The sequence below is a fragment of the Plectropomus leopardus genome, chromosome 11, assembly GCF_026936395.1.
Source record: "Plectropomus leopardus strain MGB_pleo_1.0 chromosome 11, ASM2693639v1, whole genome shotgun sequence".
Lineage (NCBI taxonomy): Eukaryota > Metazoa > Chordata > Actinopteri > Perciformes > Serranidae > Plectropomus > Plectropomus leopardus.
In genome coordinates, this window is record NC_142186.1 from 31,616,593 (window position 1) to 31,640,276 (window position 23,684).

The 23,684-nt window shown below is 39.3% G+C and overlaps 1 protein-coding gene and 1 long non-coding RNA gene across 2 annotated transcripts in view; one reads left to right on the forward strand and one right to left on the reverse strand.

The window, feature by feature from the left end:
* Nucleotides 1-14,847, forward strand: part of LOC148188311 (uncharacterized) — a 103,556-nt gene extending 88,709 nt beyond the window's left edge. The window contains exon 3 of the long non-coding RNA XR_015777982.1: nucleotides 12,969-14,847. This is a non-coding gene — a long non-coding RNA (uncharacterized LOC148188311). The remainder of the gene's footprint in view (nucleotides 1-12,968) is intronic.
* Nucleotides 1-23,684, reverse strand: part of rftn1b (raftlin, lipid raft linker 1b) — a 140,255-nt gene that overhangs the window by 84,119 nt on the left and 32,452 nt on the right. The gene's annotated exons all lie outside the window — the stretch shown is intronic.

The window sequence follows — 23,684 nt, forward strand, 5'->3', positions numbered from 1 at the left end:
ATGGAGGAATACATAGGGATCTGCACTCTGTGTAGGAACGGATCGTTCTAAGGTAACAAAAACACAAAGATGCTTAGATTCAGGTGATTTTTTTAGGCAAACAAACTGTTACTAAACTAAAAATGCACTAAAATAGCCACTGCTACTGCTTTATCCAGCTGATAACATGTGAATTTGGGGTTAAGCCATGGTTACATCACCTAACCAGTGTTGTCACCATAGTGGTAACTTGTCAACAGATGGCATCCACCTACTGTTCAAAGCAGGAACTCCCTTGATAACGCAGAACTTAGAGCCGTTGTAAAACACTATCTTTGTACAGTTGTCAAAAATGGGGAAAATAGCTATACAGATGGAAACAGTGTTTTTGTACCAGACTGTTAATGTTTATTTCTGCTGTAAAGTTGGTTATTTTAACATGGGGTTCTATGGAGATTGACCATAGATTTTGATATAAAAAATAATGGCAACATTTTTTTTAGCATCTTGGTTTACTTCCACGATATGCGGCCCACTGAATATGCACAGTAATGTTTACCACACTGACCTGGCCCGCGACTTCATAGACTTTACATTGGGATGACTTCAAAGACTTTTAAATGGCTTTCTCAGCTTGAGAAAAGATTTATTAAAACCTACATGGGTCAAAAACTCATAACAGAAAGAGTCATAATTGAAGTTGTTTGCAGTTCAAGGCATTCTTTCCATTTTTTTACAGTGCTGGCTAAGGGGAAAATGCTTATTAGGCTGCAGGGGATTTTTTCGCAGCAATACCATGAGAAGCCTCTGAAATAAATCATGTGCAAGGATGAGCTGCTTTCCTGGGAATCTCAGATTGACTCCCTTTTATTGCCAAGAGATTCAAAAAAAGACACACATCCTGTAGTGGGTGCTGCATCCAAGATAAACCAAAATGTGAAAAAAACAGAGGTCCACACACTGCGGACCTCCCCTTAAAGGATTTATTCTGCGAAAATAAGTGAAATTTCAAGCCAAAATGCTCTTCCTCAGACTATTATAGCCAACCTTAAGTGGCTGGTTAATGAACTGCAGTTTTTGGCACTTCTGCGTTAACTTATTTTTTCAGATGTTGCTGCTTGATCAAATAGTGTAAAGTCTTTTTTATGTCCTCCTAATTCTTACAGCTCAAAATGTTTGCTGTCTTTTCCTAGTAGAAGTACAACCAGGATGTGTTTTTTTATGGATGTGTTTATTAAATCAACATGCACATTTGTGTTTAAGATCCTTGATCGTGGAGTCAGAAACTTCATCACATGGTCCTCTTTAATGTCGTCGTGAAGCTTTTCATCACATCCCATGATCTTCATCAGAACATGGGGATGTCTCCAAGGTCAAGATTTAATTTCAGCTTTTAAGCCAGCATGGACAAGAAGTCCTTGAAGTTCTGAGTGGGAAAAATGTTAACATCCATGACAACTGAGCAAACTCCATCTACTGATCATGAGATATGATCAACAGCTCCAGAGCAGTGCGTGCTGAGATTATTTTCTTATCAATGCTCAGATTGAACAATTTTATTATCTGACTGTAAAAATTTAGAAAATGTGACGTTAACATCTGAGCCCAAACTAAAAAAGCAATTCAAGAAAAAGATGACAAAGCAGAATAAGGTCATTTACTTGAAGAATTTACAAAGAACACCAAGGAATTAAAATAATTTAAATAGTCTTGATTTACTGAAAGAGTTTAGTACTAACAGACAGGTGGTTGTGTGTGTGTGTTCAAAGAGAAAGCAGGAGGGAATGTATGTGTGAACGAGCCCTCGCCCGGCTCTGCATTCAGTTCAGAGTGAAGATGTAAACATGCATTTTGAATATGCATGCATGAGAGAGTTCATCTGAGGAGCAGAATAAATAATAAACACCCGTTCATTTTGTTCCTCTGACGCCGTCCTTCCACACATGGCCACACATATTTCACTGACTCATCACTGGGAATTAGCAGCAGCTCTAATTTCATGTGTCTCATATCTGGATAAAATCCAAAGATGATTAATTACACATAAAGAGAAGGAGATGAAGAAAATTATATAGGAGGGGAGGAAATGAGCACGGAGACAGACAAGAACAAGAAGAAAAAGGACAAGAAGAAAAGTAACAAAAGAGGAGAACAAGGAGATAATAAAGGAGGCGGTTATATCATGATATTTTCAGGCTGTATTGCCATACATGATATTTATCTTGATATTTTGAAATCTCCTGCAAACTACTAAAATGCAAAATTATAAAATCAACTACAATTATACAAATAAAGTAGCTACTATTATAAAGTTACAGAAACTACTGTTACCGTAAAGTTTAATAAAATACCATTATAATGTTAAGTAAAGTATAGAGTTAAATAAAATGCTGTTATAGTAATATTAAATAAATTAGTGTTATACTTAAATAAATCAAAGCAGAACCCATAGTGCATTTATGAATTTTTCAAAAAGCGGATAGAAAAAGCTAATTCTATAATGGATGGATACCAAGACTGCATTTCAGCCAATGCATTCATCTCCCCACGCGGCTACTTACCTGCTACTCAAACACGATCGGTCGATACTGCTCGGATCAAAATGGACTACAAATTCGAAACAATGCTTGCGATACCAAAATCTTACGCTGTCACCTGTAGATTCTGCATACATTTGCAGAATTTGTGATTATAGAGATTGACATTTGGCAAAAATGCCTCTCCAACAACCTCTTGAACATTTTGATCATCTGTAACGCTCCTTGGTTGCATTTACGCTCGGATAGTTAGCTGATCTAAGATGCATGAAGTAAATAGAGGCACAATAAAGACTTTGCTACTGTAAAGCTGCCATTTTGAAACCTTCAGAAAGCTTGAAAAAGACACACATTGGAAACATTTTCCCTCTCTTAAAAGATGTTGTCAGTATGCCTTTGAGCAGGGCATTTGAGGTCCATACTAATCAAGTGTAGCATTTGTACTGAAAAACGAGCACAGTAAGACGGCATGTACGCCCAGTCAACTTTCCACTGATAATTCTCCCTTTCCATGAATAATAAAAGAAAAAAGATCCGTCAACTTTGAATTGAAAACCTTGCCTCTGACACTGGCTCACTTCCCCTTTTAAACCCATCTGCCATGTAAGCACCTCTGAGCTGCAGTCTGCCGCATTTCCATCACTCAACACATTTAAAAATAAATGAGTAAATATGAAATTAATAAGCTGAAAGATTGGAGCGCCGAGGCTCTGCACACACGCGCGCCATGCACCGCCTCTGGGAGAAATGGTTCGAGCACATTTGCATCGGGGAGAAAATAGCCCAGCATATATTATCCACCCGCTGCAACTGATTTCTGATCCTGCTGCTCCTATCCGCCACATCTCTCGCTGGGTGATATTGCCTCGCCTTATCATGATTAGAGAATTGTTTGTTTCTGCTAATAGTAATGGCTCAATTAGAGGTTGACATGTTCATATTAACACATGACATCTTAGAGGACAGAGTGTTTTTGTTTTCTGTCGGATGAAAATACGGCTGTGTCACCGGAGGCGGGAGGAATTTATTTATTTTATTTATTTTCACTTTTAGTACATGGCAACACGGGAACTGATATAGTCAAGTTCAGTATTTAATCTCTGAGATACATCAATGTTTTGCTTAACTCAAAATCAAATTCTACATTAAAAATGGATCTCAGGGATGCTTGTATGTGAAAGGGGTTGATCATAGTGATGAATCTACAGGGATTTATCCGCCGATGCTGCAGTTTTCCTCAGCTCTACGCCAACACACACAACCTCTCAACTCATCAAATACAACGCTCTCTCATACCTAAACAACAGAACAGGTCGGATCGACTGACTTCCAAAACAACTTAAATGACTGGCCCCAAAATGACATATATTACCGTTATAATAGTCACAGTTTTAAACATGTCAGTTCTGCTTTAAAACTATGTGGTTAGATTTAGGCAACAAAACAATGTAATGAGTTTTAGGTAACATAATTATGTGCATGAAGCAAAAAATGCTGTATTTTCACAGTATGAAAGTAGTGATATTAATGAAATGAGTCATTACGTGAGAGTTTTGACGCTAACAAAAAATGATCCAGATGACCTGAAGTTAATGCTAATGTTGCTCCATTTCTTGTATACAGATTAAATAGAGAAAAGTGTTGAAAGTGAACTAAAACAAAAAAAGCTGAGGCCAAAACAATACACTTAAAGACAGTGAGAACTGAGGGGAACTCAAGATTCAGCTGATTCCCATTATTGTTCCTCACATTACAAATGTAACCAAAAAATGATTGATTTGTGCATCTTTAATACATATTTTTACTAAAGACGACTGGTCTTTTTCTTCAGCATGACCTGCATGTACCACATAATTGCAGTACTCGCTCTGCTCTCAGCAGCAATTGTGTATTTTGTGTGCTTGTGCATGTGTATGTGCGTCCTAATGTTCATGCTAGAAGTCAGTTCCCCCACTTGGAGCTGGCTATTTATAATTTTAATGTCCTTATAATTGTTTTCCATCTCAAAGCAATCACTACAACATATATATATATATATATATATATATATATATATATATATATATATATATATATATATATATATATATATATATATATATTTCCCTGAGGAGAAGTGGTCATAAAACCCGAACACAAACCTGTGCATCTTCACAAAGTCTTGATAAAAGCAATGCAACATGAATATGCTGTAATTGGCCTTTTGGAACTGAAAGCACCACCCCACTATTTCTCTCTGTGAAGTAGTCATATCGTTATTCAGTGTCCAATTAAAATGGCCTTAGTCTCGTCAGGAGCTCTCCACTCCTGTGAGGACCACCTGCAGAACGCTCGCTCGGTCTCAGCAGCCCGCCTCGAGTCATTAGCCTTCATACAGGCTCAAAATGGAAATGCCAGTAACTCCTCCGTCCTCCCCGCTGCCGCCTCCTTTATTTTTTTGTTCCTCTCCCTCAGCTCAGATTTCTCTCACCCCTTTGCCACAGAAGGGGGAAGTTTCTCAGCTTGGCTCCTCTGCACATTTAGCCTATTTTTCTGCCTCTGCTCTCTGCAGGGAATCTGCCCCACTCTCTTCAACTCTCCTCTCTCTGTCTCGCTTTTACCACTACTGCTCTCTGCTACCACCCCTCCCCTACCCTGCCTCCATTTATTCCCTACACTGTGTAGAGAAGAGCAAAATCTTTGAAGGGTCTCTTGTGCTCTTAACCTCTTTCTCTGCCTCTACATGTTAGTGTCTATTTTCTGTATTTTTCTGTCATCTCTTCTCCTCAGTGTCAAGACAGTGGAGCAGGCCAGGGCAAGGTATCAGTGGTGAGATGGTGAAATGAAAGAAAAAAGAGTGAGCCAAGTTCCCCAGTTGGTCACACACTGGCTCTTGTAAACAAAACCAACATTTTCTGTATATTTTCAGAATTTGTGTTGATTCAGTTCTTGCTGTTATTAAACAAAAGTCTCTTGTGCCATAAAGTAATAATGCATTTCCTGCAGAATACATACCAGGCTGTACACAGTGTAACAGACTGTAAGTCGACAGCCATGCTGTCTGTCAGGATGTACTAACAGAGATTTCGACTAAAGGCAAACACCAGGGGTCAGAAGCATAAACAATGTTTACGCACAAAAACCATGCGTACCAAACATAAACTGTTATTGAGAAAGGAGGAGTGTGTGATGAGAATGTGCGCAGTTCATCAGAGCAGATGTACACACAGTTTTAGCTGAAATAGCAGCAGGTAATATGACAAGAAGGAGATTAAATATAAGTTGAGGTCTTTTTTGCAGTCCTTTTTGGTCAATTTCGATGTCATTTGAACATTTTGGCCAAGGATATATGAAAAATTCAAAGGATAAAATCGTGTTACGTTTTATTGTAAATAAAGAAAACGTTTTTAAATCAAGTTGTAGATGAAATGCTGCGGGAGCCTGAGGACCATGCGTCTGTTTCATTCGTGATCCGGAAGTCCCTTCTAAATATAAGTTGGCAGATGAAAAATAATCTCTTAAGGTTGTTTGCCAGTTTCACAGACTGTTTTCTTTATTTTGCAGCTTACATTGTGCTCTGTAAAATGTCAGTCAATCAAAGGCGCATTTATAAAGTTAATCTTAAATTATTTATGAGTGATACATTTCAGCATTATTTTTATGTACATTTATCTCCCTGTTAGAGATCGTTTATTTTGTAATGGGGAGCATGTTATACAGTTAGTTTCCACGAGTGCTCTGAATGAAACATTGATCCCTCTGACATTTAATAATAATAACAATTGAGATTTCACCACGACAATGATTAGCAGAAATGTGATGAATTGGTGTTATGAACGCTACAAATATCCACAGCTGTGCGTAATGACAGGTGCTCTGGCAGCGCTTTGGAAAACCTCGCCGATGCAACATGGTTGGTAAAATTGCATGTTACTTACTGTATTTTACACTGACAGGTCTGATGAGTGGTGAAAGGGAAAGTGTCAATATGAAAATGGGTGTTTAAGGACATTTCTACGTCCATTTATGGTGAACTGTCGGTGCGGAAATGAGGCTTGTGCCAGCGCACCCATCCGCACAATGATTGAGATTTATAAAACACAATCAGATGTACACACGGCTTTATAAATCTGATGAAAAGAATGCGTTAAAATGCATCATGAATGTAAAAAGAGTTTCATGCTCTTGCCCCAGCGTGCCTGCATGCTAACGGCTGTGACATGGTGTTGTTTAGCAGGTGTAATGTTTTGCAGTGCAATCAGATTAGGAAAACACTAAAATAATCTGAAAAAAATCAATCACTTAACAAATTTAAAAACCTGCAAAAAGGCACAATTGTAGATATATCTTGATATTGCAAGGAGCCAAATAATAAACTTTAAATATTCAGTATAAATTTGTTCTGTAAGATGAAATTCCACCCAAAAGTCAACAGCATAGAGCAGCTGAACCAAGAACAGCAAGTAGGAGAAGAGAAAGTCATTTATGCAATAAGGACAACACACGTCTTTAACAATAATTATTGTAATTGCACCAATTTAGCGTGATAGAAAACATGCAGCAAGTAGCACATCTCAAAGAACCTAACCACGTTACATCTGGGTAAAGTACAAGCCACAAAGATTTATGTTTCATTTCATTGATAAGGTTACGAAGTTGAGTGAACTCTCCATTATTCTGCAGATAAAGACAGAGTTTATGTGGGTTTACTGTCCATTACTTCCCAGCAGGCTGTGAGCGGTATCGACCTGTCCGTCTTTTCTCGTCTCTGTGTGAGGAGCAGTCGGGGGCAACCACAGTGCGCACTAATCTATGTCTCTCAGCCTATATCTTCCTTTCTCTCTCTTCCTCCATCTCTCTGAGGTCCAGGACGGCGTCATTAGCAGTCGGGGCTCAGAGTGCAGCTCGGTGGAGCCCTGGGGCCGAAGCTTTGTGCCTTAATTACCCACCTAATGAGTCACTGGGAAAGTCACTGGGTCTGCTGGTGCTTCCCTCCCTCTTTTTTCCCTTTCTCTCTCTCACACACACACGTACTGTTTTCACTTCATTCTCTTTGACTTGTATGCTAATTACTCAGTCACTCATTAGCGCACACACACATTTACACACATTTTCACACTTGCACTTGGCCACATTCACCTAATGACTGCTGTTGTACTCACTCGCTTACTTTCGCTTGCCTCCTCTCTCTCTCTCTCTCTCTCTCACACACACACACACACACACACACACATTTATTAGCTCACTCAGTTGCTTATTTGGAACCTCAGACTGTATTCACACTAAAGGCTGATCTATAGTTTTACCTATGCTATTGGAATCATTTATACGATACGATACGATACGATATGATACGATATTAAATAAGACGATGTGATACAATGTGATATTATATGGTACAATACGATACGGTGCGGTACGCTGCGATTCGATTTGATACGACATAAGGTACAACGTGATTGTCAGTTTAAACTGAGATTAATTTTGCATGAAACTACAGAACGTCATCATTCCGAGCCGAGCGAGACAAAACTTTACAGCCTCGTAGCAGCGGAGGCCAGATGGTAGTGTATTTTGTTATAGCCTAACGTTAGCTTTTTACTTCTGGCGATTGCATTGAGGTTTCTAAAATCAGTGTTGTTCTTTTGTGAGGATTATCTTGCTGAACAAAACGTGTAAGTATGATAAACATCTTGGTACTGTGTCAATTTATTGCAGTAATCTCACTTGTACTGACTGAATCTAGTGAAGCTGTTTAAGTGTGAAAATGATAAGTCGATAGTATTTTCCACACCAAAACACTTAAACAATAACTGCAGAAAAACTATTTTCTTCTTCTTCTTCCTTACTTATTTGGCAAACAGCAAAACTGCATCACAGCCAACATATGGTAAAGAGCTGGACAAACAGTTACTCAGCTGGATAAACTTCTGTTCTCTCTCTGATCACCTGCAGTTTTTTTTTTAACAGCCAACTCATGATATAATTGTTCTCATACGTTTTTTTCCTGCTTCTGTTGTCAGACAGTGGGAGAAGCATAAAATAGTCGTTTGATTGCAGCTCACAGATGCTACCTGTTAATCAGGCAAACAGTTTAATATCAACACCTGTATCAAGTGATAAACTATTCTGACATTTATCCTAAAATGTGCTGCGGGTTGCGTTTACATGTGCATGACATGGGTGAAACACAAGCCATTAAGCAGCCTCTGCAGACAGCTGGGTTGACTAAAATAGATGTGTATCTGTTACCGGACGCTTGAGATGGAAAACGGAAAAACCTCCTGTATAATGGAGCTGTTACTTGCTGTGCACCAAAGGGAACATATAATTCATTTCAATTTAACTCCCTTCAAAAAACTTTATTAACCTTTAGGAACTTCATTTGTGAAAAACAAACACAGTGTCTGTGCGACTCACACACCCAACAACAAGCACAACACGCCACACACACATATCACACACAACATACCACGGAGCAATCAACAAGTGTCTGACGGATGACGGATCAGTCATTATTTTTGTTATAAAAGAGGTAACCTTCCATGTGTTATTTCTACAACCCTGATTTATCATTATTTTAATAGTAACTTTAAATACAAATCACACAAGATGCCCATTTTAAGATATATTAGTATTTCATAACTTTTATTCATAAAAAGAACACTTGTTCATTGGCGTTACTGTAATTTTAACCACATGCTACTTTGTATATTAATGTAGTAGTCATGTGGCAGGAGAGTACATGGTGCGAGGACAGGTAGCTCCATGGAGGAACTGGAATAAGAAGAAATTAAACCAAGTTTAGTTAAATCCAGAATATGTTTTTTGGCTGTCATTTCCAAGTAGCTCATATTTCCTTTCAGTTACAAATTAAAAGAGAAACATTTTACATTGTGTATTATAAGTGTATTTAATGCAATAATACAAGTCATTCCCACCACTTTGTTTACAGTAATGGAAAAGACTTATGGAGTGGAAATAGCAATGCTCTTACCACCACAGCGGCATACGTGGATGACGCACTCTGACGACGTTTTGTTCTTGCGTATTGATGTCAATGGATGTACGTTGTGGCCTGCAGTTCAGTATGTGACGTCATGTGACGCAGAGTGTAGCTTGCACTAAATTTATAAGATTGCAGAAATCTGACAGTCTGCAGGAAGCTTTAATGTGTACATTAACAGCAAAGTTTGTGAGAAAGCTGCCAAACTCCAAATATACCTAGAACTCTATTTTTGGCCAAATCTTAAGGTGTCAATATCTTGAATAATTTAAGACTGATATGAAAACCAACACTACTCTTAAAACATGATTAATTTGTGTTTGTTGTCAGTGTAACATTCATGGCTGAACCTGTTCAGTAGAAGCACTTTGTGGCTGTGGGATCTGACCCCTGCCAGCCGTTCAGTTCCACATTATTAGCGCCGCAAGTGTCATCATGTCCACTCGCAGCATCTGGGAAGTGAACAGGAGCAGACTGTTCTGCTCTACATGCAGGTGTGATCCCATCGGTCTGAGTGATACTGTGTGAAATCGAGGTGGGAGAGCGCAGGAGGTGTGAAGGCACAGGGAGAGTGTGTGTCTCTGCTCTGTGTATGTGTGTGTGTGCGGGAAACTGTGCTCTATAATATAATATTATTTCATTTGAATTACTGCACTCTAATGTACATTATTTGTTTTGTGGATATGGTACATGCGATTGCTTCTCTGCATGAAGTGAGCGAGTGATTAAGTGAGAGAGAGCGATACAAAGAAGGTAAAATAAACTGAGCAAATGCATGGATGTGAATGAGTGTTCAGACCGAAAATAGAGCCCTGTGTTTAAAAAAACTGCGTGGGTGGGGATGTTTTGTTTGAAGACAATGAAACAAGATCCAGGAAGGCCAGTTTGTGTTATAAATGTATGAGTTTTGAAGGCTTATCAGACCACAAATAATACTGAACATCGCCTTATAATATTAACAGGAAGGATTTTACAACTAAGTTATCACAGAGACAATTTTATCTTATTTGCAGTGACAGCAACGCAGAAAGTGCTTTTTGTGAGACAACTATGGGACAGTCGGCCCCTGAGCACAGATGTGTAAAGGGCCCCTCCATTAAACATAGCCAGAGGGATTAGTGTTGTGTCTACTGGTAACAGAAAGAAAAAATAGGAAATGCAGGGACATCAAAATCATTAAAGTCACCTTTATATCTTTTAGAGTGATGGCGACTAATTTCTCCCATAAATTTACACTGATGTAAAATTTGATGTGAACTCTCTTTACAAAATAGTCAAGTCTAGGGATGGATACTGAAAACTGGTATTTAACGGGCTCCTGTGCTAAATTATTTGAGACCAGAGAATCGATAAGCTCTGACGTTAATGGTTCTGCCATCTGTATCGGAGATTTTAGGAAATCATATTTCTTGTTTATTTAGGTAACATCCGCTTCATCTTTTATTGTTTTTATCTCAAAAACTCCATTTCTAATATGCAACGAGATTAAAACATTCATCTGTGATCCATTTTCCCTCTTCAGTCCAGTAGACTTAAGGACTCAGCTCATAGGGAGGTCCATAGACATTAAAACAAAACTATAGAAATAATAATAATAATAATAAATAATGATTATTATTGTGTTTGAGCCTGCAGCCTGATACATGTAAAAGGGGTGTGGTCGGCTTCAATACACACACACACACACACACACACACACACACACACACACAGGTGCCCTGTTCTCATTGACATGCTCCAAAGTCTAGTTATACTTCTTAAAAGTTGATGGCGACACTTCTCATACAATAAACTCTTTTGCACGTAAGGGCAAAAACATGAGCAATCTTTCAAAACATTGAGCAACATCTAGTGCATCACATGTGTCACAAGTGTCAAAATGCACCATTTTTGACTGCTTAGCTCATAGTTCATATGCCCTTAAGTTAACCGTTTGTTAAGTTAATCAACCGAAGTGTTATGTTAAAGTCTGACAGTGATTTACTCAATTCAGCGCTGTTGCAGAATGTTAACTTATATAATGTTCTCACATACAGTACTGTGCAAAAGTCTTGGGCCACCTTAAACTTTGTTATTTTAGTGAGGTTATAACAAAGATACATATTTATTGCTCAGTAGTCTCTTTGCTAAAATACTACCAAAATATACAGGAAATATGTATAAATACACAATTACTTCAGAATAAATAAATTTCAACAGACCAAAGTTGCAAGTATTTAGTCTGACCTTCCTTTCCACTAAGCATGTCTTGGGCTCTCTTGGAGAGGCAATATGAGATTAACAATAGTAATCTTCTGGTGTATTTACACCAGATTGCAGTCAAGACATGTCAAAACTCAATATTGATCGTTTGAGCTACCTTTTGTCATGATTGTGCGATTCCATGTTTCACACTAAAGATTGACTTCAGTCTAAAACAACAAATCTAAGGTGGCCCGAGACTTTTGCGAACTACTGTACATAGAAAATAAAGCAATGTTGATTCTGTTCTTAATTTTTTTTGTTTTTTTAAATCTAATCCCCCCAAAAAAGAACCAATTAGACTCCAGTTAAAGTACCACATTGATGAGCAGTATCAGTAAGAGTAGTAGTAATGGTAAAATCTTAATGATACCCATCTGAAGCAAAGTTTGTTCTCTTTTTGCAAATGTACTTTAGCAGTTGGTGATGTTGACAACTCACACATTCACATCGCCAGCTTACCATTAGGGTAATGGCCACCAAAGGATGGTTCAGAGTAAAAAAAAAAACAAAAAACAAAAAAAAAAACAGGAGGGAAATGGGAACTGGAAAATTGGTGGAGCATCTGCCCTGAGGCAAACATCCGAAAAGCAAATTTGTGACCGGAGGAGCGAGGAAAATCTGGACGCGGGGAGTGAATGAGACACGCTTCTATGCTCCTTCAACAACTCCTGTTAAGATGCCCTTGAGCAAGGTGCTTAACAGCCGACTGCTCAGATGGAGCTGCTGACTGGCATCAGACTGCGGTCGTACTGGGCAGCTCCCAGGTCTTAATGTCTGTAACTGAGCGAGTGTGAAGGGCGTTGCTGAATAAGAGCGCACAGCAGAGCTTTGCTGGGTAAATAAAGATAAAAACAAATAGACTGGATGGCCGGCTAAATGCTAATGCAATTGCCTTGTCTTTGTCTAGACGGAGCATTTAAGGCTGCCTGGGCAAATCTCTAAATACATATGTGTCTCTCAATCTGTGTCCAGAGCTCCGGCGGAAGCTTTTACTGGAGATGGGGAGAAAAGGGAGCCAAATAAATCTACTGTTCCCCTCGCTAAATGGCTAGAACACTGTATTATGAAGGCACACGGCTAAATGAAAAGGCGCCGTGTGTCTTGATGGGAGAAAACTACCTGTAATTTGTTCAGTTGGTAAAAAGGTTACATATATATATAGAAAGAAAAAAGCTTTGTGTCTTTTCCTTCTGTTTCATTCTCTCTCTCTCTCTTTCTCTCAGGGATTTAAGTGTGCCTCCATCACCAGTCTTCAGGCTGACAGGAGGCCTCGAGAGTGCGTTTTGTCCGCTCGACGCCATCTCCTCCGCTGACAGCCCTCAGTTGCCTGGAGACGCGGCTTGAGAGACAAGCTGTGGTAAATGAGCAGGTTGGTGATCAAAGCCCACGACGGCTGCACTGCTGCGTTTGTAGCAGCGCGCCACTCGGGCACCGCACACAACTTTGACTTCCTGTTCTCTGCAAAGTACAAGTTGTGGGCTGTTTTTTCAGCACAGTGCACCCTGACATTAGCCTCCTGTCGAAAATCGCATTCGGAGCCTTTTTTTTGCCGAGACGTGCCGGCTTGATTGGGGGGGTTTCTGCCATTAGCATTGCAAAAGAGCGCAAATTTGAATTTTAAAATACGGGTTCTGCGATGATTAAGTTCTCTGACAGGCGCGGGATGTTTTGGTGGCACCGTGGGTCTGCCATTAGATGCTTTGTGCTGTTGATTGTGGTGCATAATTTGCTGAAGACTGCAACCAGAGCAAACAGCCGGTGTTGTTATTGTTGTTACCTTTCAGGCAAAAAGCTAAGTTCAGTGTAAGAGAGGGGGGAAAAAAATCCCAAATTAGTTCATGAGTGTTTTACATATGTAGAAATGTTTTGAGAACTTTGTTTGCTGGTTGATGCTAAGGAAGATAATTTAAAGTGGTGTCTGTTATTGCAGGTATGCTTTTTGGAAAGAAGCAGGGGCGTAGCAGCTTATTCTGGGCTCTGCATATGCAGTCTCTGTCCCCTCATCTCTGAAACTGAAGGTCATATGCTTTATGATGTTAAGTTCTGACATACATGATATGACATTAGCCGTGATGCTCATTAATGATACTGATTGATTTATGTTATTGAAAGCAAATATTCTGTAATCAAGATTTCTGCTGCTTTTTAATCTCAACAACTGCTGATACTGGCCAAATCCTTCTTAAAGCGTGTTTCATTGTGCTCACCTTTTTTTGGTAAGAAAAAAGTCAAAAGCTTTTGTCTTTTCCTTTGCTTTCTTTTCCTTTTTTTGGAGCCCCAATTTCCCTTTCTTTGGGAAAGACATGACAGTGCACGCTGGTTATTGAGTAACATAATCTCCCTTGACCTAAACTATGTTTAGAGACGGATCATTTATTCCACACTTCAGTCCAGTACATAACACTGCTGTCAACACAGGGGCTTCACCATGGTTAAGTTTGTTTTAAGCTGGATATTCGACAGACTGTCACTCACGACCCAGCAGCATCGTTTAGTTTCACTTTCACACCATGTTGGCAATAGTAGGACGGTAAGCTCATCTCCCAGCCTTCCCATTTACTGCCAGGGGCTGACGTGGACCGTCAGTTGTACTATAAATAGAACTGCGTGAGTGTGACTGTGAGCGTGATCATGAGCGTGACTGTGATCGCAGATGTCCGCAGACCTTTAATGCGAAAAGTATGTCCGAGCCTTAATCAGCCCCACTTTCTCGCCCTCTACAATGCTCCTTCCAAAAAGTATTCAGCTCCTTTAGCTGACTAAAGTGTAGGGTGGGAGAAAAAATCGATGCAGCATAGTATTGTGATCTTTCGCATGGCACTATTGTATGGAGTCATGGATGCCAAGTATCAATTTTGTAATTGTATTATTGCAAATATGAATTAAACTTTTTGTATACTACCAGAATAATGAAATTAGTTTCTTTTTCCAGTCCATTAGATGTATTTTGCTGCAAAAAAAAGACTTAAAGTGAGAACAGACTGAAAAATGTTATGTTTTTTGATAAAACAGATGAAAAAAAAAGGCCCTTTTTGGAGACATAATTTGCAGCTGAAAAAGGTAAACTCAATATATGTTATTACAATGTTACAATAATATGGCATTGTGGAGCCTCTAGTCATCCCTACATAGTGAAGGTGCTTTTAGAAACAAAGTGTGTCTGTGGCACAGCGATGTCTGTGTTATATTTTGAATAGTGTTTGCTACATTCAACCAGTGCAATACACAAAGGCTGTTGCTATCCTCCTCTAATCTCATCACAAAGCCAAATAGAGCAGGTTAAAGCTTAACATAGAGAAAACTGTTAGCAATAGAAAAGTTAAACCATTATGAACTCATAATCAGAGATAATTAGCTGTGCACATTCATAAGAGCAGCAGCAACCCTTTTTCTTCCCTTGATGCTGCCACCTACCTTCGTGGAACTGGTGCCATTGTGTTTGTTTACACTGCAAACAATGAGGGAAACAACAACCTCACTGTCTGAAAGTAGGTTAAAAGTACATGATTTTGTAGCCTGCATATCTCTGCTTTAGTAGTTACTACAGCTGACAAATTAATGTTGTGGAGTAAAAGTGCAATGTAGCATCGAAGTGAAGTACAAGACTTGAGTAACTGCACTTAGTTACTGTCATCGCTGTGTGTCGGTGTGCAGCGATTTGATTGTGTGCATATTCAGGTTTGCATGTCTTAAAGGCAACACCTGCACTGAAAAACAACCAAGCAATGCAGAGTTGGACACACACACGCATTTAAAAACACTCTCCAGTCAGCCCCGAGCCCTTGACATTCCTCCAGTCGGCCCGTTGAAATGTCTGCAGTGAGAGCTGTGCTTGCCTCCTCAATTACTTCAGGAGCCCTGACGGGAGAAGAACCCAACATGTCACTTGAGATACTCTGCTAGCGGAAAGCTTGTCCAAACTACCTGGCTGGGAGAAGTTCAGCGTCGGTGTCGAGTGACGGCGAGCGTGGGCGTGCTCAGGAGTGTCAAAGGTAGCTTTGGGACATCACGATTTACTGCTGGATGTGTTGTGATCTAGATTCAAGGAAACATCTGGGAACTTGTACATGGAGGAGCTCACTTGTCACATTACCTGCTTTCCTCTGACATCTGAGCCAGACTTTTACAACATGGGATGGTTTGTACCTCAGATGCTGATGCTTTACTGAGGAGTATGTGGGCAATGAAAATACAAAAAAAGAGTTCTTTATAGGTAAAGAATGTGGCGCAAAATTAGAAATGTGAATGGTTATAACTTGTCAATTTTATATCGATCAAGTGGTCAAATTTTCAAGTGGCATTGTGACGTCTGTCCTAAAAAGCCAAGTGTTCTTTGATGAAGAGTTCTGCAAAATTTTGGCATGTTGACAGCGGAAGAAAAAAAATGCCAACACTCCCAAACAATTGTTCAGAAAAGTAATCCAACCATCATTTTAAAAGGTGGTTTGGGTGGTGTAAACGTTTTTAAACCAATATGAATTTAAGCCAAATACCAAACAGACCATTATACCGAATTTTACCACTAGGTGTCACACTTGACTCTGCAGCCGCTCCCGAGTGGAATATAATGATACCACGTCCCAACAGTTTTAGTTTTGTAGTGCAATAGTTGACATCATGTAGACATAGATAAATTCCTAATTTCAGCTTCAATCAGCCGTTCCTTGTCAATGATCGCACTTTCAAAGCGAGCGACAGGAATAAATACAAAACAGGGTGTCTGACCAAATTTTAGCTCAAAATGGTAAAACGTGTCGTTCTTTCATTAGCTTCAAATCCAAAATGTTGCAATTTTGGTGCAGTTGTAGTTTTCTAAAGAGACAAACTCTGCCATGTGTCATCTATTGACACCAAAAAACACACAAACATTTTAGTAAACAAACACGTGTGTCACTGTCTCCTCACTTTACCCCTTTTACTGAAATTTGATTTCCTTAATGTTTCTGGTGCTCGGCTAACGGGCTGTCAGACTCATGGATTTGGCGCCGTGACACCATCAGCAAAGGTTGCTGATATAGGCTACTTTTACAACTACGTTTTGGCAGAACATTTCACGCTGACAAATGCTGGCTCAACTGATTTGCATGAAATTAAATCAGTTTAAGCTTGTACACCAGGTCCGTCCGGCAAAATCGGAAATTAAACTAACTCTTATGTGGTGGACGGAGAGAAGTTTATTAAGTGTGAAGAGGTCAATCGAAATTCATAAAACAGTGTTACTGAAAATCAGATTTAAAGCCTTAATATGACTCTAGATATACTTTCTCTTTTAAATCCTCCACCAGCCAACTGTTTGCCAGCCTGTTCCAAACTCACAAGATGAGGAGTCGACCTAAAAATAACAACAAAGTGTGAAATGGTTTGAGGCTTGCAAATTGCTCTTGACTGTGAAACTGTACAGGGGCCCTGGTGACCTGTTTGTTGCAGAGCAGAGCAGTTTAAAGTTGGTATCTGGGTGTGTTGTGCCCGGAGTCTCTAAACATCATCCCTAGACGAAGCTCAGGATTATAATCTTCTTTCATTCCACATTTTCAGAAGGGTTCTACCGTGAAATAGTGAGGGTTTCCTTGTTATTCAGGCTACCTCTGATCTATCATTGTATTTAATTTAAATAACATACAGTTAAAATGCTTCTGTTGTGTACAGTAGTGGAGGGGAGTGTGCAAGGTAGAGGTCAGTCAGACGGTTTCAGCAGATGGTCTGTTGATATGCCAACAAATAGCTGTTGCTCATTACTACAAAGTATTAACTGCTTAAGCATGTCGTCATAATTTGAATTAAATTTTTGTTTACAATGAGCTGTAGCAATTAGAAAGTCATTTTTTTTCAAATGACACATTAGCGTTCTAGCAGTTTTTGTACGCATTTCCTCTTGCAGTAACATAGTAGTAACCAGTAACCATAGCGATGGATGTCCAAAACATTAGCAGGTTTATTTCTATTGCAGCCACTCAATAAAGCCAATCTAATATCGCCCTTATTTCTTTGTCTCATATAAGACTTAGAAAGATCTCGGTCTCTTCCTCCGTCCACACATACCAAGTCATGTTTTGTAAAATGTCATGTGAATTTGCTGTACTTTTTCTTCTTCTTTTGGTTTAGAGGCAGTTGTCATCTATAAAGTCACATTAGCGCAACCTGGTGTTACACATCATATGAGCTATAAAAGTGAAAAAGGTGCTTCCATTGCAGTTTTGCGAAATATGGCTTATTTGTATTGCCTGAAATGCCACCAAATTGACGTGTTTCCATCAGGCATATTTAGTATTCGCAATTTCATTTTGCGCAATTTGAGATGTAATGGAAATGCGCCTACTACAGCTCGTGACGAAATAAAATGGACAAATTACGGACAAATGGGCCCACACTAAAGTCAAGACTTTACTGATTATATGTGCTATGGGAACTATGGGAATACTGTATGATTTTGATTCGTCAAAGCAAAAGTGACAATGCTATACCAACCTCTGGCTGACTTACAGTACTTAAACATTACTTTTGGCAGTGCAAATGCAAACAGTGAAAAAAACCCTTGAGGATATGCAGTTCTCTGGGCAGCTCCCCAGAGGGCAGTTCCTCTCAGGGAGTCCCCAGAACTGTTGCAGTTGCAGTGGTTTGGGTTCCTTCCATTTGAAACCAATTAAATTACATCTTACAGGCTCAGTTCAGGTGTTGCTTTAGAATCAATAAAGTCGTTGTAAAGTCAGCACCATAAGCTACAGGACCAGTCAAGGTTCGAGCACCAAATCGCTGTTAGACTGATCAAGGCTGGGTGTTAGTGAAGCCAACTTTCATTTGTGAGAGACGCAGATCATGTAATTTGTTCTTTCAAATGTTAGATAATCTCACTTTAACCTTGAAATGTAACAAAAACTCTACAGTTTAAAACCAAAGCTGATTAAATTCTCATAGCGTTAGAATCTCATTAAAGTCAGGGACACTTATCCAGCGGTAACCTTGAGATACGCTTGGCATTTAAATACTAAATATAATAAAATATATTTTGGAGAAATTCAATAATTGAATATGATGGTGAATTTTCCTGAACACTGTAGTTTTAATGTCTTTGTTGTCTGAGAAAAACATCCATCACGTTAGGTATGGATGACATCAAGTGGTCAATATCCAGTAGTTAAAGGCAGACTAAGGAGGATGTGCTGGTTGCAGTTTATAAATATGACATTCAAAGTTGGCTTCTCCTTCTCGGCTCAATGGCTCCTCTTAGATGCGTGTTTATGATCTGTAATGTTATCTGTTATGTAATTAAATAAAACAAAGTTGGACGCATGGTGCTTTTATTTTGAGGGATCTGGCTCATCTCAGGCAGGAAATGTTTTTGATTTGGACTTGAAGCTTCTGACCTTGAAGGTCAACAGTAACATGTTAGCATCAGCAGACAGTTAAACAGAGAGTGTGGCGCCTTTAACTGTGAGGATTCATTCACTGTGAGCGAGCAACAAACAAACAGCTCTCCATTTCTGATATTACTAATATTTTCAATATTTTTGTGCTCCGTGGTCACAAAATGTGACTAAATAGTCGCGATCGGAGCTCTGCAAATACAAACACATGCCTCACCTGCTCCCATAGGCTTTTTGACGAGGGATCTAGGGCAACGATAACGTCTGCCTCAGCCTACAGAAAAATATCATCCTTGTGGCACTTTTATCGTTGTTGAGCCATTTCACCCAAAACTACAAACCTCAACTTCATGGTTATGCTACAGAGGAAAAGTCAGGAAATTACCAAAGTCATCAGGTTTCATCCTCTGGGGACCATGACAGCCTGAACAAACTTTAATGGAATTTCATCCAGTAATTGGTGAGATATTTCAGTCTTTACCAAAGTGGAGGACCAACAAACAGCCATCCTTAGAGCCCTGCTGCTAGAACAGCAAAAGAAAAACTTAATTTCAGCCTCACATAGGAGCAAAACAATATATCATCTAATCCTGATTCAGACTTCGAGTTGGAGGAATATGGATGGATGCTTTTAGACAACTGAGGCGGCAGTGGAGGACCATTGGGAACCAGAGACCGAGCGTATGCTAATAGAAACAAAGTACTAATCCATCACCCAGTCTCTTCAGAAGTAATTAAGTCAAATTATAGACGCCCCCCACACCCGCACTTTAATCTCCCGCCAGATGGGGACCCTGCTGAGCAACAGGTGGCCTCTCTTCATATGAACCTGCATCCCACCACTCTCATATGACTCCTCGGAAACAATAGTGGACCTAAAGAGAGCCAGACACCCGCGTGAAATATGAGACGAATGTGTAATTATGACAGAGTGAGTGCTTGTGCTTGATATCTATTTCATAATTGACTACCCGCTGTGCCTCTGTGACACCTGTCTCTGTCTTTTGTCCATAATTATAACAATGGACTGAAAAAGAGATGCACACAGTTATTACACACAAATAGCTGCCCCACATATTTTATAGTTTGAACCACATCATGTACTTTTCAGGAGCGTAACAAAGCAAAGATGGCACCTGCAAATGAGTGAACGCGGGTTTTGAAAGCACCCTTTAAGCCAGCATTTTTCAATTTTTATTACTAAAAATTCTGGGAATTAAATAGTAGCTCATTTTTATTTCCACTGAAAATATTTTTTCAGTTGTGCTCTTTGCAAATAGCCTTGAAAAAAATCTGTAAAAACTCATTAAATATACAACATGTAATTTTCTGCTGCCAGGAGTCTCTCAGCCAAAACAATAACAAAAGACAGAGCAATGCCATCATTGCAGTCAGCTCCTTCCAGGTTAGGATTCCTTTAATGTTCATTTTTCAGGAAGTTTTTACTAATGAAGACACAGTTTAAAAAAAAACATGGAAAACAAAAACACTTTTTTGGGCATTATAAGACGTGATGCTGTGGCTATGATCTTGTCGGTAGGAACTGGCTTCCTCGGGCATGATGCAGCACGCACTTCAAGAGGTATTATTACATCGCATAACTCTTCAAAAGTTGAGCGGATCATCCCGAAATTTTAAATCCACAATTCCTCTGTGGATTCGTGGACTATCACCTCCCAGAAATCTCTCATTCGTGGCCGCTGCCATGTTTAACGGGCTTACCTTTCCTTTATTGCTCGCATAACACGCCTACATCACCTTCAGTTGGAAATAATGATGGCTAGTGCGGTGGCTGCAATAAAAATAAACCTGCTAATGTTTTGAACATCCATCGCCATGCTTCTTCAAATGTTATTGCAAGAGGAGAAGTTGAAAATATCGCTCAAGTTTTGTGCAAATTTGTAATGGAAACCTGCCTATGGACTTTCTCTCTGATTAAAAACAACACGTTTCTCTGAGTTTGAATATTGTTGCAAACATTTTAGATGATGCAAAGACCCAACTCAAAAAATGATATAACATTGTTTTAGTCGTTTTAATACAGAAAATGCAGAAAAGTTACACATTATGTCTGTAAACACACTGCAGTTAGAGCTACATGTATGTGACCAGTGCACTTTATATTGTTCCACAGCATGTGATATGTTCTGCACAGTGTTTCACATGTCATCACGCAGTATGAACTCTATCAAGGTGCTATCACAAGTCGTCACACTACAATAGAGAATTATATGTTCACGCTGCAGCTGTGGACGCTGAACTCTGATTGCTTTTCCCTCATCTCTCCTCCATGACTGCAAATTCATCACACCGGCAAACCGCTGAGCATCCCACGTGGGTGTAAGTGCAATCAAACCATAGCGCGCACGCAAATTGACCCCAATCAGCGCGCTATTTTTCGAATGCCACCCCTTGATGTGATGGGTTGAAAACACAAGCAGCTTTAAAGCGTCTCTATTCCCGTTTGACAATGGCTCCGGGCAAATTGTTAGTCCGCGCTCACAAGAATGAAATCACATTAAAGGTCTGCAGGGCCACTGTGTATGCGGCTAGTTGAAGCATTACTCACAGCACCCTCTGAAGATGCTGCTCTCATCAGCGCAGCTTCAGAAAGAGTTAATTCAGCTTTGCTCAACAAACATTTTCCATGAATTTTCTAACCCCATTTGTCAAATGCACTTAAATAAAACAGCTGCGTTTTTCAGTTATTGATGCCGCAAGTTCTCGAAGCCTCGCTAGAGAGCCGCTTTCTGAGTGAGGAGGGTGTAGCAGGCGGTGGGAGTGGAGGGCGGTGCAGCAGAAAGAGGCACACTGCTTCTTCCATTTCATAATAACTAGAGGAAACTTCAAATGTGCGTTTGAAAAATGCCCGGTTCCAAACTCCCTAACATGTCCAGAGTGGTGGGAGGGGTTCGCATAACTTCAGAAGCTCTTGAAGTCTCAGCTGGAGCTGGTTAATGGGAGTGGGAATAGATTTGGCACAAGGAGAGAGACAACCACAACTGTCTGGAAAAAGGACTATTTGGATATCTCTAAATCGCTGTTTCATGGTCTATGTACGAGATCCAACACTCACAGAAACTGACAAAGTGTGAAAACAAAATCATTCAGTGAAAGAGGAGAAGAATTCTGCCATCTCAGATCAATGCAAGAATCATTTATCACTTGTATGTATCATTTCGTGCCAATTCCAGAGATGTAGAAGCGATGCCTCTTAATTACACTTTTGTCAAACTTTTCTTTTAAACATGATGTTGTCCACACTGAAGACACAGCCTGAAAAGCCAAAAACTCACATAAGCACTTTTATATTTTCCCAGTGTTAATGGAAAAGCTTCTCCACAAACACTAAAGCTCATCTAAGCAGACACTTGTTTTGTTTTCAGAGTCCATTATAATCAGGGTTCTTACAGTTATGGAAAACCTGGAAAAGTCAAAGAGTTTGCAAAAAGTAATTCCCAGGCCTGCAAAAGTTTTAGAAAACATAATATACCGTGAAAGTTTTGGGAAAGCCATGGAATTTTGTTTCACAAACCTGTATGGTAACACGATGTATTCAAGGACGGTCAGAAATTTTATAATCCAAAGATAATTTCTGTTTTTACAGTTTCTGGATGTGATAAATTCTGTAATTTTTGGTGATTTTTAAAGAAAACATTCCTTCCAAACCCTCTGGAAAAAAAACCCAAAAAACTCGGCAAAAGTTTTTAAAGAAAAAAAGGCCATTAGAAACATGTTCTCTTTAAATATCGGCATCAAAATAAATAGAAAATGTACATATGCCCTTCCCCTAAAGCCAAAATAAAAAACGTAAGCCCCTCCCCAGTGCTTAAAAAAATAATTTGACACCCCCCCCTTTTTGCATCAACCCCTCTCCCTCATAAATAACAAACAGTCCCTAAGTTATATTTAAATATACAACTCCAAACCTGTTCTGAATTCAGTATTTTTTGAAAAATAATATATATTTCAAAAAGCTATTACATAGTAATGAAAAAGAGTCGATAAGGAATATTGATGGCCATTTCAGAGAATGTCTGGTCTTTAAAGTTTGCATTAAAGTCATGGAAATTCATAGGTAAAAATATGCATGAACCCTGTATAATGACAAACCTGAAGACTTTCATTTCACATTCAGATAACTGCCTCTGAAAAAATGACACCTATTCCAAAAGGTGATTGATAGCGGCTATTTAAAAAAAAGTGAAAAGCAAACTTTTTAATATTATTGGCCATCCATGCTAACACACTGTTGTGTTTTTGAGGACGGAAAGACTGTTTTTGGGTAACTGCTGCATTTCAGGTAGGGACATGTTTCCCGAAATGAATTCACAGCATTTTAAGACAAATATCTACCACTTTATTAAAAATTGCAGCCTCTCCTTCCTCTGTCGTAAATTGATTTGAAGAGGACACAGACTTTCACAAGAAGTGCAATTTATAACTTTGAGTGGTGGGGGGGCGGCACAGAATTTCATTATCAAGCTGACAAATCATAGTTATTCACAGTGTTCACACGGTTTTCTTCCTCGCAAGAAAAAGTATGGAGATGTTGAGAGTGTGTCGTCTAATGTCATT